Below are 13,364 nucleotides of genomic sequence, written 5' to 3' on the forward strand. Positions count from 1 at the left end.
CTTGAGTTCGTCCTGGACGAATTCAATTTAACTGTAGTTCAATTAATTGTCCAGAAATAAACTAACTCCATACTTGAACTTGCGCTTGGAAATGAAAGTCAATACAATGTACAAGAGGAAGTCAAAAGTTGCGCTTGGTTTCTTGGTCAAACCTTGCGCTTCACAGGGCTTCCCTGTGTGTATGTAACTTAAAAAATATTCTAAGTTAAAACGAATTTGCGCTTCAACTGGGTGAGTCAAAGTTTGCGCTTTGACCACCCAAGTCAAGACTTGCGCCAAGAGTTGCGCTACTGTGTCCTTGTATAGCTTATGACTTAGATCCATTTGAACAAATAGAAGTTGCGCCTTTGACTTTGGACAAAGGTTGCGCTTCCAAAAGTTGCGCCTCCTCTTTACAGTGGAGACACTTAGAGAATTCCAAGTGCTTCAAACTTGCGCTCTACAGTGGAACCTCCCACTGATATCTCTCCTTTGACTCCCTTGAGGTCAAACCTTGCGCCTCCCTTCTGTTTGCAGTGTAGATGACTTAGAATTAATCCAAGTTAACACCAAAGTTGCGCTTCATGTAACACTATACACACATATATATATATATATTAATTAATTAATTGTTTGTCACTTGAATTATATTAATTCAAGTGACTTAAATTAATAATATATATACATGTATATATGTACATAATAATAACTCCTCTGATGACACGTTCTGGAATAGCTCGATTGACTTGATCAATTGTTCGTTGATCGAATCCACTGAATAATTTCGTACGTCTTGACGTCCTGTGCACTGGTCTGGTTAACAAACGACTAGAACTGATTGTTCAGGAAATCTTGATAGCAGAAACTGATTGTTCTTTTATTCTTCACTGAGGCTTGAACATGTAAATGAACTTCTTCCAGTGGACTGATGCTCGTCTCAAATATCTTGACTGTCTTTGTCTATTCGTATCTAATCTCCAACCTGTAGATTCCTGTATTATACTTACGTATTGTTTCCTGTCTTTTGTTGTGTTGAGTTATTGTAATTACATTTACGTTACATTATGCTTTACAATCTCCCCCTATTTGTTTGTTAGAGTTCGACAAGCAAATCCTTTAAGAGGATAACTCAACTGACACAATGAAAAAGCACACTAATTTAAACAGGAAATAATACTAAGTACAGTCTGGATTATATCTTACAATTTCCAGATTTCAAAAGTAAATACAAGTAGCCATTGTTCCTCTAGCCTGAACTAATCTTTCCTTGCTTTCTTGGCTCTTGCATTGATCAGATACTGCTCAACTCTTCTTTTTGCAGCATCCTCCTCTTTCTTATGAGTGAGTTTGTTTTCTATCTCTTCAATCCTGGCAGTTATAGTGCTCAGTGCCACTTGCTCCAAAGTATTCTCAGGTGGAGGTTGCTCTAGATTCTTCTTCATCTTCTCTAAGGTTTGTAGATGAACCATCTTCTTCAATTTCTTGAATATGATATTAAGCTCCATTCCTTCAATTTTCATGATGACCCTTGATGGATGAGCACGAACTCTTGAAGTGTTGTGAACAGTTTCTACAGCTTTCCTTATTTCCAGAAGATCAATTAGTTTCTTGAGCACCCCCTTATCTTCTTTGGCCACAGACCACTTGACAGCACCAACTGCTCGAGTAATTCTTTTTGATGAGAATTTTCCAATATCTTCCAGTGGTATAGCTGTAGCCTCAGAATCTTTCTTTTTATTGAATATAATGGAGGTTGGATTGTAAGTGACAACAGGTTCATTAGGATTCTCAGGAACTTCAGGGTTGAGTGGAGGCAGTGGATATGGTGGTTGATGATTGATTGTTGATAAGTCCAAGTCTCTAATAGCAGCAAAGTTCAGACGATAAGCATATAGCAATTCAGCAGTAAGTCTTCCCTTGCTGGTCCTAGAGCAATTTTCTCTCACTTGAGCTTCCAGATACTTCAGTATTCGAGGAGAGTAAGTTGATAATGCTTCATCAGTGAGTCCAATACTCTGAATCATACCATCCTTGAAATACTTCATTATGCTTCCTGCCGGTTGAGATGATCTTGTTTCTTACCACAAACAGCTCAGTTAGAGAGAGATCTCTGAGAAACTGACTTGACACATGCTTGAGTCCATGGCCTTCTCTTTTTAGCTCAAATGATATGTTCACCATCCATCCTCTCCTGGGAAGAACAACAACTGATACAGTAGAAATGATTTCATTTAACACTTCATGGTAGTCATGTAGATCCTTGTAGTTGTTCCTGAAGGAGTCAAAGATATCTTTCACTTCATCATCATTATTTTCTTGAATGACCTCTAAAAAATCAAACACTGCCCTAGCAGCATCCCATTCTTCTCCTTCCTTGTGTAAGTTAGCAAGCCTCCTTTCCCTACGAATCCGTCTTTGGTTTTCTAACTTCTCCCTCGCTCTCCTTTGCTCAGCAAAATCTCTAGAAACATCAGCAATGTCTTGAGGATTTGCAAATTTCATACTCTTCAGGAGGGAAAATGTCATTATGATATGCAAGTTCATCAGCAAAGACTTCATTCTGAGAGATTTCTCCTTCCTCCAGATCATCATCAACACCAACCATCCTTATTACCCTGTTAGTATCAACAAACTCAGGGATGTACACATCATGACTATAGCTGAGTTGACCTCTAAGAGCAGAGTCAATTAGTTCTTCTGACACCCCTGTGATCACCCTCTTTCCTCGTGCTTTTTCTGCTGCTCTCTCCCCCTCAGTTGAGTAATCCTCTCTTGAAGGTTGAGATGCCAGTAGCTTAGCCTCGCGTGCAGCCAACCTTTGTTCCATTGTTGACTTAATCTCCACTAACTCCTCCCGTAGAACAAGATTTTCAGCTTCTAGATGTTGAACTTTGAACTTCAGAGCTTCAAATTCCGTCACAGATACAGTTGGAATAGTAGTTTCAATTGTAGGTTGGGCTGTGGGGTTCTCACTTGTTCGTTCTGCAGGTGTTTCTCTCGTTTCACTCATAGATTGAACACTCAGTGGGTTAGAGGGTGTCTGTTTATCAAGTTCTATTGGTGTTTCCCTCACACTCAAAGTTGTTCCAGCATCTATCTTGGATGTACCTGCAAAAAAAAATCTTCTTAGCCTCTTCTAGAGAGGTCACAGAAGGTGCAATGAAGGTTTGTGAGCCTTCGTCCTCAGTTTCCTCGTTAGATGAATCTGATTCATAGGAAACAAGTTGCCAACTACTCGAAGGTAGTGAGTCCTTAACTGGATCCTGAGTTTGAATCTCAGGGTGGGTAGACACAGGGCTCGAAGGATGTGATCCTTGAATTGGCGAAGCACCCTGGTTTCCCACAACTACCTTTGACGGCGAAAGACTTTGTGACAAGTCCTCTGTAACTGGAACACTTCCTTATATGAAGGGCTCAGAAACAAATTGTCGTTCACCTTCGAGAGGTGAAGAGTCCCTTAAGGGATCTGGGAATGTTCCTCCCATGGGGGTAGACGAGGGTGGAGATTGTGGCAAATCACCCAAGTTTCCCCCAGAAGCCTGTGAAGGCACTTGACCCTGAAAAGGATCAGAACCAACAATGTCTATCCCTGACATGGACGACAAAGTGTTAGCAACCGTCAATTCTTTGAAAGTGTGTGCAACCTCACTATGCATAGGAATATCATGTGGTTGAGGTGGTGAAGAAATAGACATGTCTGCAGATGCCTCAGGTTCTATTCTCCTTTCTTGACTTGGAGACAAAACTGCAGATTCAGAAACATTCTCCTTATGTGGTGCACTTAAGGCACTTTCTCCCTCGCGCTCAGAAATTTCAATTGGTTGGCTAAGGGGCTGAGAAGTTTCTGCTTCAGTATTTTGTGTATTGGTGCCTTGGTTATGAATTTGTGGGATCTCAAATTCATTGGCACGTGCAAGAGGTGGAGATAGTGGATTGAGAGCTAGTAAGTTCTGAACCCAATCTTCAGGTGCACTAAAGGACAAGTTGTCAGGATCAGAAGGGATACTTGACTGAAGCACTGGATTGTAGGTGTTGGTGAAGAGCTCATCAATATCCAGCATTTCATTGTCATTGGTTGCAGCTGCAGTGGATTGGAAAGGACTATCCACTTCATCTCCAGAGTCAGTGGTGTTGTCCTGCAGAGAATCCTCTCCTTCTTCAGATTGAACTTCATTTTCAGAAGAGTCTTCAGCTGCATCCTCCACTATCACAATATCTTCCTCTACTTGAGTATTCTGAGCCTCAGGAATATTGTCTTGAATGATTGGCTCAGTTTGCTGCACTGGAACCTCTTCAGCAACTACTGGAACAGCAACATGTTGAACTGGTGGTGGAGGCACATCCTGATTTAGAAATGTTTGCATGGCCTCAGGGAGCACCACTTGCTCGTTGTTGGTGTAGTTCTGATGATTCTCCAGCATTGAGATCACTCTTGTAGTCATGAAGCAAGATATGACATTGTCTATATTTGGATAGACAGCACGTTCAGCAGGGGTCAGCAGATGATTCAACACAATCTGGAAGAATCGAGGATAGAAGAGCACATGACTGTTTTTCCTTAGAGAATCCTGAAAAGCTCCCATGATTAGGTGACCCAAGTTGATCCTTGTATTCTGTGCAATGGCAATTCCAATTTCCTGATTGAAAGAAGTAATTCCATGGAATCCACAGTCTTGGGTGCAAACACATGAGAAATGGAATTAAAGAAGAAATTCCATTCCCCAGGCAAGTGCTTGACATATAACTTAGCTGGAAGTTCATCGTCTGGCTCCCTCTAACAGTGGATGCCATAGAAAAAATTAATCCTTTCTGCTCTGTCAGGAACTGCTTCAAAGTCTTCTGTTGGTAGTTGTAGAGCAGTATTCAGGGTGTTCTCAGTGATAGATAGTGTACGATCCTGAATAATACATGTAAGACCAAGTACATGTCCTACATTCACAACAGAAACAGACGACAAGAAATCTCGAAGAAGAGATTTGTTAAGCATTACAGACTCAGTCATAGCAAATCTTGCAAAAGAAAACTCCGACATGTAACGAACCCAGCGTCGATAATTTGCTTGCGTAATTAAATTATTATTTTCAACAATTGTGAAATTTGTCTTCGGAATATAAAAATTTGCAGCCATTTTTAATTAAAATTAAAAATGATTAGAAATTTTGTTTCACGAAAATCAAAGGACAAATAACCACTTATGTTACGAAAATAATTAGTTAAATACGCTCCGAAAAACCCTAAATCCAAGAATTTTTAGATTTCGATGAAATTCAAGTATGTTGTTCCTCTCGAAATTCTAAGGATTATGGTATCGGTCTCGCAAATTTTCGACACAAAAATCACGTTCAAAACTAGCCTCGAAGTTGAAAAGTTTCGAAAACCCTCTCCGAAAAATAACGATGGATTGTGATAAATCTGGTATCAAATTAAAGCTTTCGTCGAGAGGAGTTCAAAACAGGTCTCAGAATTTAAAATGGACAAGGTTTTGTTCGAGTTTTGTAGATTCAAAAACGTTCGAGTCCGAGAGTTTGAAAATGGCAGATGCGTGTATGTATATGCGTGTGTCGACTGGAGTTTGAAGGAAATGAAAAGAAAAATGCTCAAGCCGTGTACATATACACTTATACAAGTGAGGCGCAACTTGGTTATTTACCAAGTTGCCCCTCATAGTGCATACAGTAGAGAAGCTGTTGCGCAAGTTTTGAAAAGTCAGGAATGCCCTCTATACATAACAGTATAGAGGCACAAGTTCCCGTGACTTAGAAAATTTCTAAGTCGAGACCCATACATACAATTATACACATAAAGGAACCAGGGGCGCAACATTTGACTTAGTCAAATGTTGCGCTTGGTTGAACACAGAGGATGGCACCATTTAGAGAAATAACTAAGTCAAAAACGCAGTATATACAAATATGTATCTAACAGGGGCGCAACATTTGACTTAGTCAAATGTTGCGCTCTGTTACAACCAACTAACGCAATGTGTACTTGGTGAAATTTGGGGAATTCTCACCCAAATTTATTATCAATTTTGTCAAATGTATTTTGATTAAATTCAAAATACTCTAACAAATTGATATCACAATTAAAATAAATAAATTTTAACTAAATTAAAATTTAGTCAACAAATATTTAATAAATTATGCTGCAATTATTTTAATTAAAATCTAATTAATGGATAAATTAAGATAATTTGAATTGCTTCAAATCCATTAATCAAATATAAATAAATTATAAATCAAATAAATACTAATATTCATTAATTGAATATGAGCACTCAAATAATTCAAGACAATTAATTCTAAATATCTACCACATAGAAAATAATTACATAATCATTTTATAAATCATGCAAGTCACAAAAAGCATGGCAAATAGTTAAAACTAATTATCAGATTAATATGTAAAATACTGGATGCTCTTTGTAAATTCACAAGTCCTGAAAATATTGTCATTTTAAAACTTGTGAACTTACGAACAAATTGCAGTTATTTCTTGTCTAATTAATTAGACATATTTAACATCCCAAGTTCACCAACCAGTCTAGAGAAAGTGGATTCGTCTAGTGGTTTAGTGAAGATGTCTGCAATTTGTTGATCAGTAGGTACGAAGTGTAACTCTACTGTTCCACTCATGACATGCTCGCGAATGAAATGATACCTGATATAAATATGCTTTGTCCTGGTGTGTTGAACAGGATTGTTGGTAATGGAAATGGCACTCGTGTTGTCACACAGAATCGGAATTTTATCCAACATGAGTCCATAATCTTGTAGTTGATTCCTCATCCACAAAATTTGAGCACAGCAACTTCCAACAGCTATGTATTCAGCTTCCGCTGTAGACGTAGACACGGAATGTTGCTTCTTGCTATACCATGACACCAACACTAGTACAGAATAAGCTTTTAGCTACGGTCAAATTAGGCCTTTAGCGTCGGTGTTTCAGCGTAGTATATGAACCCGACGGTATAGGGTGGTCTCTACTGAGTCGGTTAAAAAGACCGACGCTTAAAGTGTTTAAGCCACGGTTAAACGCCGACGCAATAGACCCTTTAACCGACGCTTAAAGTTTGTTTTATGCGTCGGTTCTGCAGAATGCCGTTGCTTAAACTACAGTTTTATGTGTCGCTGGTCAGAGAGCTGACGCTAAAAGTCATTCTTTTAGCGTCGGTTAGTCAATATGCCGTTGCTTAAAGTCATTATTTTTTGGTAAGTCATAAGCGTCACTAGTCAAATGACCGACACTAAAGATTAATCTTATAGCGTCGGTTTTCAAACTGCCGTGGCTTAAGGTATTTTTTTTTAATTTTTTTTCCCAGCTGATGTGCCATATTTATATTATATGATACATATATTAACCGTGTGTATCATTCATTCATATAAATAAAATCCAACAACAAATACCCAAAGTCAATAGCACTAATTAAACTTAAATTACAAAAACTTAAATGTGGGAATTAATCAATGTACATTAAGATTAAAATGTATCACAACCCATAATTCTTCTTGTGAAATTACATGTCAACACTAAAAATTATGAAATCAGTGCAGTAATAAGCCAGCTGCCTCGAAGTCTTCGCTCTCGTGTCCTTAGCACTAAAAAGCGTGTAGTTTTTCAAGTTCTTGAAAATGGTACGTTTACAAGTTCTTTGCATAGGCTAAACATACCATTTTCCATTTTAATTACACTTTGAAGCATTGTATCCATCTTCATTTTCATGTCTGTATCGTCCATGTCCATGTCTGGGGCAAGAACAGTCAGTTGCCTGTGGATCTCTAGAAACCTGCATATCTTCTCAGCAAACTCAAGGTCACCATTGGAAACTCGACCTATTGCCAACCTCATTAGCTCTCCTGTTAAGTCAACAAGCTAAACCATGAAAAAACTGAATTACTTTCAACATATATAAACAAACAGAAGATGATAAATGAATGAAAAAACTAAATCAGTATTCTTGTCTTTAGATAGTTCCAGAGTAAAATCTGATGTAGTAGATTTTGATAATAACACATTTATATTAAAAATATTAATTTTTCCAAATCATTGACATAGACCATTATATCGGAGTATGTAATATGACATATTGAGATGGCAGTGATGTGTATAGCGGTCGTTTGTCGAATGTGGATGGAAACTAAATGCGTACAAGACCTAAGAACACACACCTTTTAAAGATCCCGACTAGCATAGCTTTTATCACGAGTTAAAGATGCAAATGGTGCCAGCTTTTCTTTGGTGCTATCATCAATAGAACTGCAGTTAACAAAAATAAACATATAACATTCACATGGAACATACACATACATTGAAATCTAAGATTCAGTCTGTTATTATTGCATTCAACCTCAGACCATGAGCAGCAATCACTACTCCTTTCTCATCTATGCATCCAAGATTTAGTCTTCGAGAAAACAGAGGATTCAGATTAGGCGGACTTATTAAGAGAAAGACTATGTTTAGATTATAACAAAGGAGAACTCTTATGATCATGGCACATCGAATGGATTAAGTGTCCAAACCTGTTAATTGTCAAAGTATGGCTTAAGATAACAATTTTACTACATACTTTGTTCATATGATCTGCATAAGGTTAGTTGAACCTCTTTGAGATTGTGCAGACACCAGAAACAGGTCAATAATATATAATTAAATTGAATACAAGTACTAATGTACTATAAGTATTGTGTACCTGCGAAATTGGTAACAAGTATCTCATATTCTTCGCCAACTTTGACTTCACTAAGCTACCGGCTTGGGCTCTAACCCGACGAAGGTGGCATCAGATCCTTCCACAGCAAGATTATCAAGATTTTGTGTCAGAGGTATAAATTGATGAGGAAATATGTAGAGGACTAAAAAAGTAGCAATTTTCAGCCATACAAAAACAACCATGGACCTTATGCTGAAAAAATATCGAAAAATGTAAATTCATAGCTGATAGATATTAGGTCTTTAACTTAGAGTGAATAATTATGCATATAAATCTAATCCTTTGAATCCCTACCTTCAACACTAATCTACATGGTTTCAATAGCCCCCTTCCTCGACATCTGTGCCCAATATCCACAACAGTAATGCTGCTCTACACGTACAGACATATCTTACTTCAAGTACTCATCACAAACAGGGTATGGAATATTAGTGTAAACTACTGCAGAATATATTACACTTTATGTTCTGAGAAAGGTATAGCCTCTAGTTCTATCTATCTTCTCATGTTCTAATGTATTAATCACTTTATGTTGAAACCTTCTGTAGGTTCTTTCAAATGATACTGTATTTTCGGTTACAATGACACAAACATATAGTTTTCTTCAATAAACTAAAAATCATCAAAGCAATCGAAGCAAAGCAACTTCTACATTTAGAATACTACATTGGGGGTCAGTATTGATAAGGGAATTTAGTTTCATATTTGCTAAATATGAGAGATATATTGGTGGCAAATAGATGGAAAAAAATAGGTACATTGTGGTTTCTCATGCATTGAAACTTTAAATCTTTATAATTCGGCTTAAATCTATAAAAACCATCCAAGTTTACCTTCTTGAACACAACGACAATCAGGAGCAAAGAATATTGATGTAAGAAAATAATAAATATTATATATCACATGGCATGGCATGTGATATGAGTTCACTTATTTTACTTATAAAAAAATATTGATGTTGCAGTACTGCTGTGGACAGCGGCTTTATTCTTTAAGGAACACATCAGGAGCAAAGAATTAAAGCATCTGTATGTGGCTATCACTCTCACTCTCAGGCACGGAGTGTGCCGTGCACTTTCCTCACATTGTGTCAAGCTGTACGTTTGCAGAATTTTGAGTGTCGTTCTATCCAACAACTCTGTCCCTAAATATTATCCAACAACTAACTACAAATAGTAGTCTTTATAGACTATGGTGCCATAGACAAATAGCAAGGCACAATTTACAATTTATAGAGGTTCAAATCCTTGCAAAGTCAACTAGTACTTTATACTTATTTTGGACTCCTAGGCTTGAAACAAACCAAACTCCATTGTAGTTTTGATGTCAACAGAAGTGGGATGTTAATATAACACAACTGCTTTTCTAAAAACGCGGACTTTATGATACATAAATAAAGCAAATAATTTAATGGTAAGCCATGTTATAGTATGTCTCCACTAGTATAAAATATACATATCAGTGCACATAACATGAAGTAATACTTGTACTAGAAATGTCAATTTGAGTCAAGCAAATAAGGTGCTTACTTTTTCAACATCCCCCACCTTGACAGTTTTCTCAAGTGAAGATGTAGCTATACAAGCCTTCTGCAGCGAGAAACAAGCATCAGAAATCTCATCAGAATGTTCTTCAAGGACACCTCTCAGTTCCCCAAAATCTGTGGACCATAAGTTAGCCTGCATCATTAATTTACCAGGGAAAGAAGTTGGTATATTTGCCTCTGGGCAAATTGTTTTAACCAAAGGACAATGGTATCCTCAGGCTCAAGAGAAAGCATAAGTATGACATTGAGTCTATAGATAACAAAAGAAAATGTTTATAAATATGATCTCCCTGAAACTATAATTGTTAAACATCAACATACCACGCACACATTACACAGACCAGCTCAAGATTTTGATGTTCGGCTCTCAGATATGATGATATTGGTATAAGAGGTCAATAAACAATGACATGGTGTTTAAGAGTATAAAAATACACTAACTACACAAATTATGGCGTTTCCTAACTGTGTTCACACAACTGCTGCAAAAATGCATCCCCGCCTTTTTATCATACCCGCCACCTGTCACAAACAGTTTCCCATCTGATGACAGATTACAAAAATTAACTTGACAAGCTGCACTAATGTGCCCAACTTCCGAAAATGTGCTACCACCTGATGCCGTAATATATAATCAGTATCCAGAACTTGAAAGTACATGGAAAATAAATGTAACAGATTATCGTAGACAGCACCAAACCTTCACTTGGATCAACCTGATAATTAGCACTATTAGATATCATAGCAGGAAACTAATTTTAAAACACTACGATAAATATAAAAGCTCCTCCGGATCTGCTATAAAAATAAGGCCAATATATAAATTGACAAGTAATAATTAATAAGTGCATGTTTCCATTAAAAGCTGCAGAGAACTGGATAACTTTAAATATTTTACAGACAAATTACAGAGTCTAGTTTGTGTTGCTAACCTGGCTTGTAGGTGGCAGAGGAGGGTTTAAATGTGAGGACTAACGGCTTTAAACTCCTGGCTCTTGAGTCTTTGATCCTTTAACTCCTGTTTTTAGACAACAAGTTAAGCCAAAAGAAAATTCCTTTGTTAAACTTATGTGTTTCACGCTACTAAAAATCATCCACTATTACCAACAGGCTCAACAAAGCCAATGTAGGTTTTAATATAAAATTTTATATAAATAAGGCATATGATGTAAATTTGAAGAACTTAAAGGTAACTATAATCAGCGATCTAACTTCACATTCAACTCATCTTCCTAAACTCATATATATTTAAATCAACTCAAAGCCTTGGCAGATAGACTCAGCAACCGACTACATGGGTTAATTGTATATTAGTAGCCACAGAGTAAATTGGGATTATATAAAAAATATACCAAAACATTGTAAGTATCAAAACCCCTCTATTATTTCTTGTTATCAAAACTCTGTAAATATACATAAACAGACATAAGTACATACACACATACCCAAATTGGGTTCATACCCAATTTGCAAATGGAACACAAAATACATAACAGGAACATACTCAACGCAGCTTTACATAGATCTAAAAGAGCCAGAAATTTAGGAACCTTAGTTTTGCAGTAGAGCCAAAAAATTCATACAGCCAAACCACTAAATAATCTCCGAGAGATTTCCCAACCACTGAATAATCGAGAGACTGAGCAGAGAATCGAGAGAGGAGAATCTTCGAGCAATTGGGATTTTTGGCGAGAGAGGCTGAGCAGAGAATTGAGAGACTGGGCAGAGAGAATCGAGAGATTGAGCGATTGTGATTTCGTGGAGAGATTGCAGCAATTGAGGTTTTTGGCGAGAGAACTGAATGCAATTGAAGTTTGGTCGAGCAATTGGCTTTTAACCGTGAGTTACCTTGTAAAGCATAATGTAACGTAAATGTAATTACGATAACTCAACACAACAAAAGACAGGAAACAATACGTAAGTATAATACAGGAATCTACAGGTTGGAGATTCGATACGAACAGACAAAGACAATCAAGATATCTGAGACGAGCATCCGTCCACTGGAAGAAGTTCATGAACATGTTCAAGCCTCAGTGAAGAATAAAGCACAATCAGTTTCTGCTATCAAGATTGCCTGAAGATCAAGTATCAAAGACCAGAAGATTCCAGTATATTTAATTTGATTATTCATAATCAAATTTATCGAAGCAACATCTAACCCGGAATGACTGATCAAGTACTTTATCAAGCAAAAGAATTCAAGGGATTATTTCAGTTCGAGTCGTTCGTGAACCAGACCAGTGCACAGGACGTCAGGACGTACGAAAGTATTCAGTGGATTCGATCAACGGATTAATTGATCAAGTCAATCGAGCTGCTCCAGAATATATTGCCAAAGAAATTATTAATTAGATATATATATATATATATATATATATATATATATATATATATATATATATATATATATATATATATATTTCTTAATTGTGAATTACTTGAATTTCATTAATTCAAGCAATTAATTAAACACAATTAATTATATATGTATATATTTAATTCTTGGTACAAAATGGAAAGACAGTAGAATTTTGTCTAAGTCACAAGTCCCTCTACTGGGATGCAAGGCGCAAGCTTTGACCTGAAGTCAAAGCGCAAACATTGACCGGGTCAACCTCAAGTTAAGTGACTTAGAAATATTTCTAAGTACACTACAGTACACTGTGTACCACTACTACTTGGAGCGCAAACTTTGACTAAGTCAAAGTTTGCGACTCCAAGTTCTAGCAACACTTATCTCACATTCTAAGTGCCTGTGTTACACTGTGCTACTCCTGTTGGAGCGCAACCTTTGACCAAGTCAAAGTTTGCGCCTCCAACAGTGTCCACTACTTAGAATTGTTCTAAGTCTATACACTGATGAACTATGGCGCCATGTTTGACTCCCCTGAGGCGCAACCTTTGACCACATACATATATATACACATATACTCCCTCAAGCGCAAGTTTGTGATGTATGTATATATATATATATACACAACTGGCGCCACTTCCATTACAGTATGGAGTTAGATTTATTTTGATAAATCGAATCCGTCCAGGACGAACTCAAGTCGTCCAGGACAAACTCGGTAACCATGGTTAGATTTTGAAAGCCTATAAATAGAGCTTTGTAGTTTCATT

The 13,364-nt window shown here is 37.1% G+C and overlaps 1 long non-coding RNA gene across 1 annotated transcript; it reads right to left on the reverse strand.

Annotated features, from left to right (window-relative positions):
* Nucleotides 1-7,703: 7,703 nt before the first annotated feature.
* Nucleotides 7,704-8,878, reverse strand: LOC135152355 (uncharacterized). The gene is made up of 4 exons (XR_010291426.1): nt 8,672-8,878; nt 8,327-8,383; nt 8,148-8,235; nt 7,704-7,835 (listed from the first exon to the last, which is right to left on the reverse strand). It is a non-coding gene; the product is annotated as an uncharacterized LOC135152355 (long non-coding RNA).
* Between the last annotated feature and the right edge of the window lie 4,486 nt (nt 8,879-13,364).

Source organism: Daucus carota, chromosome 4 (assembly GCF_001625215.2).
Source record: "Daucus carota subsp. sativus chromosome 4, DH1 v3.0, whole genome shotgun sequence".
In the NCBI taxonomy this organism is placed as follows: Eukaryota; Viridiplantae; Streptophyta; class Magnoliopsida; order Apiales; family Apiaceae; genus Daucus; species Daucus carota.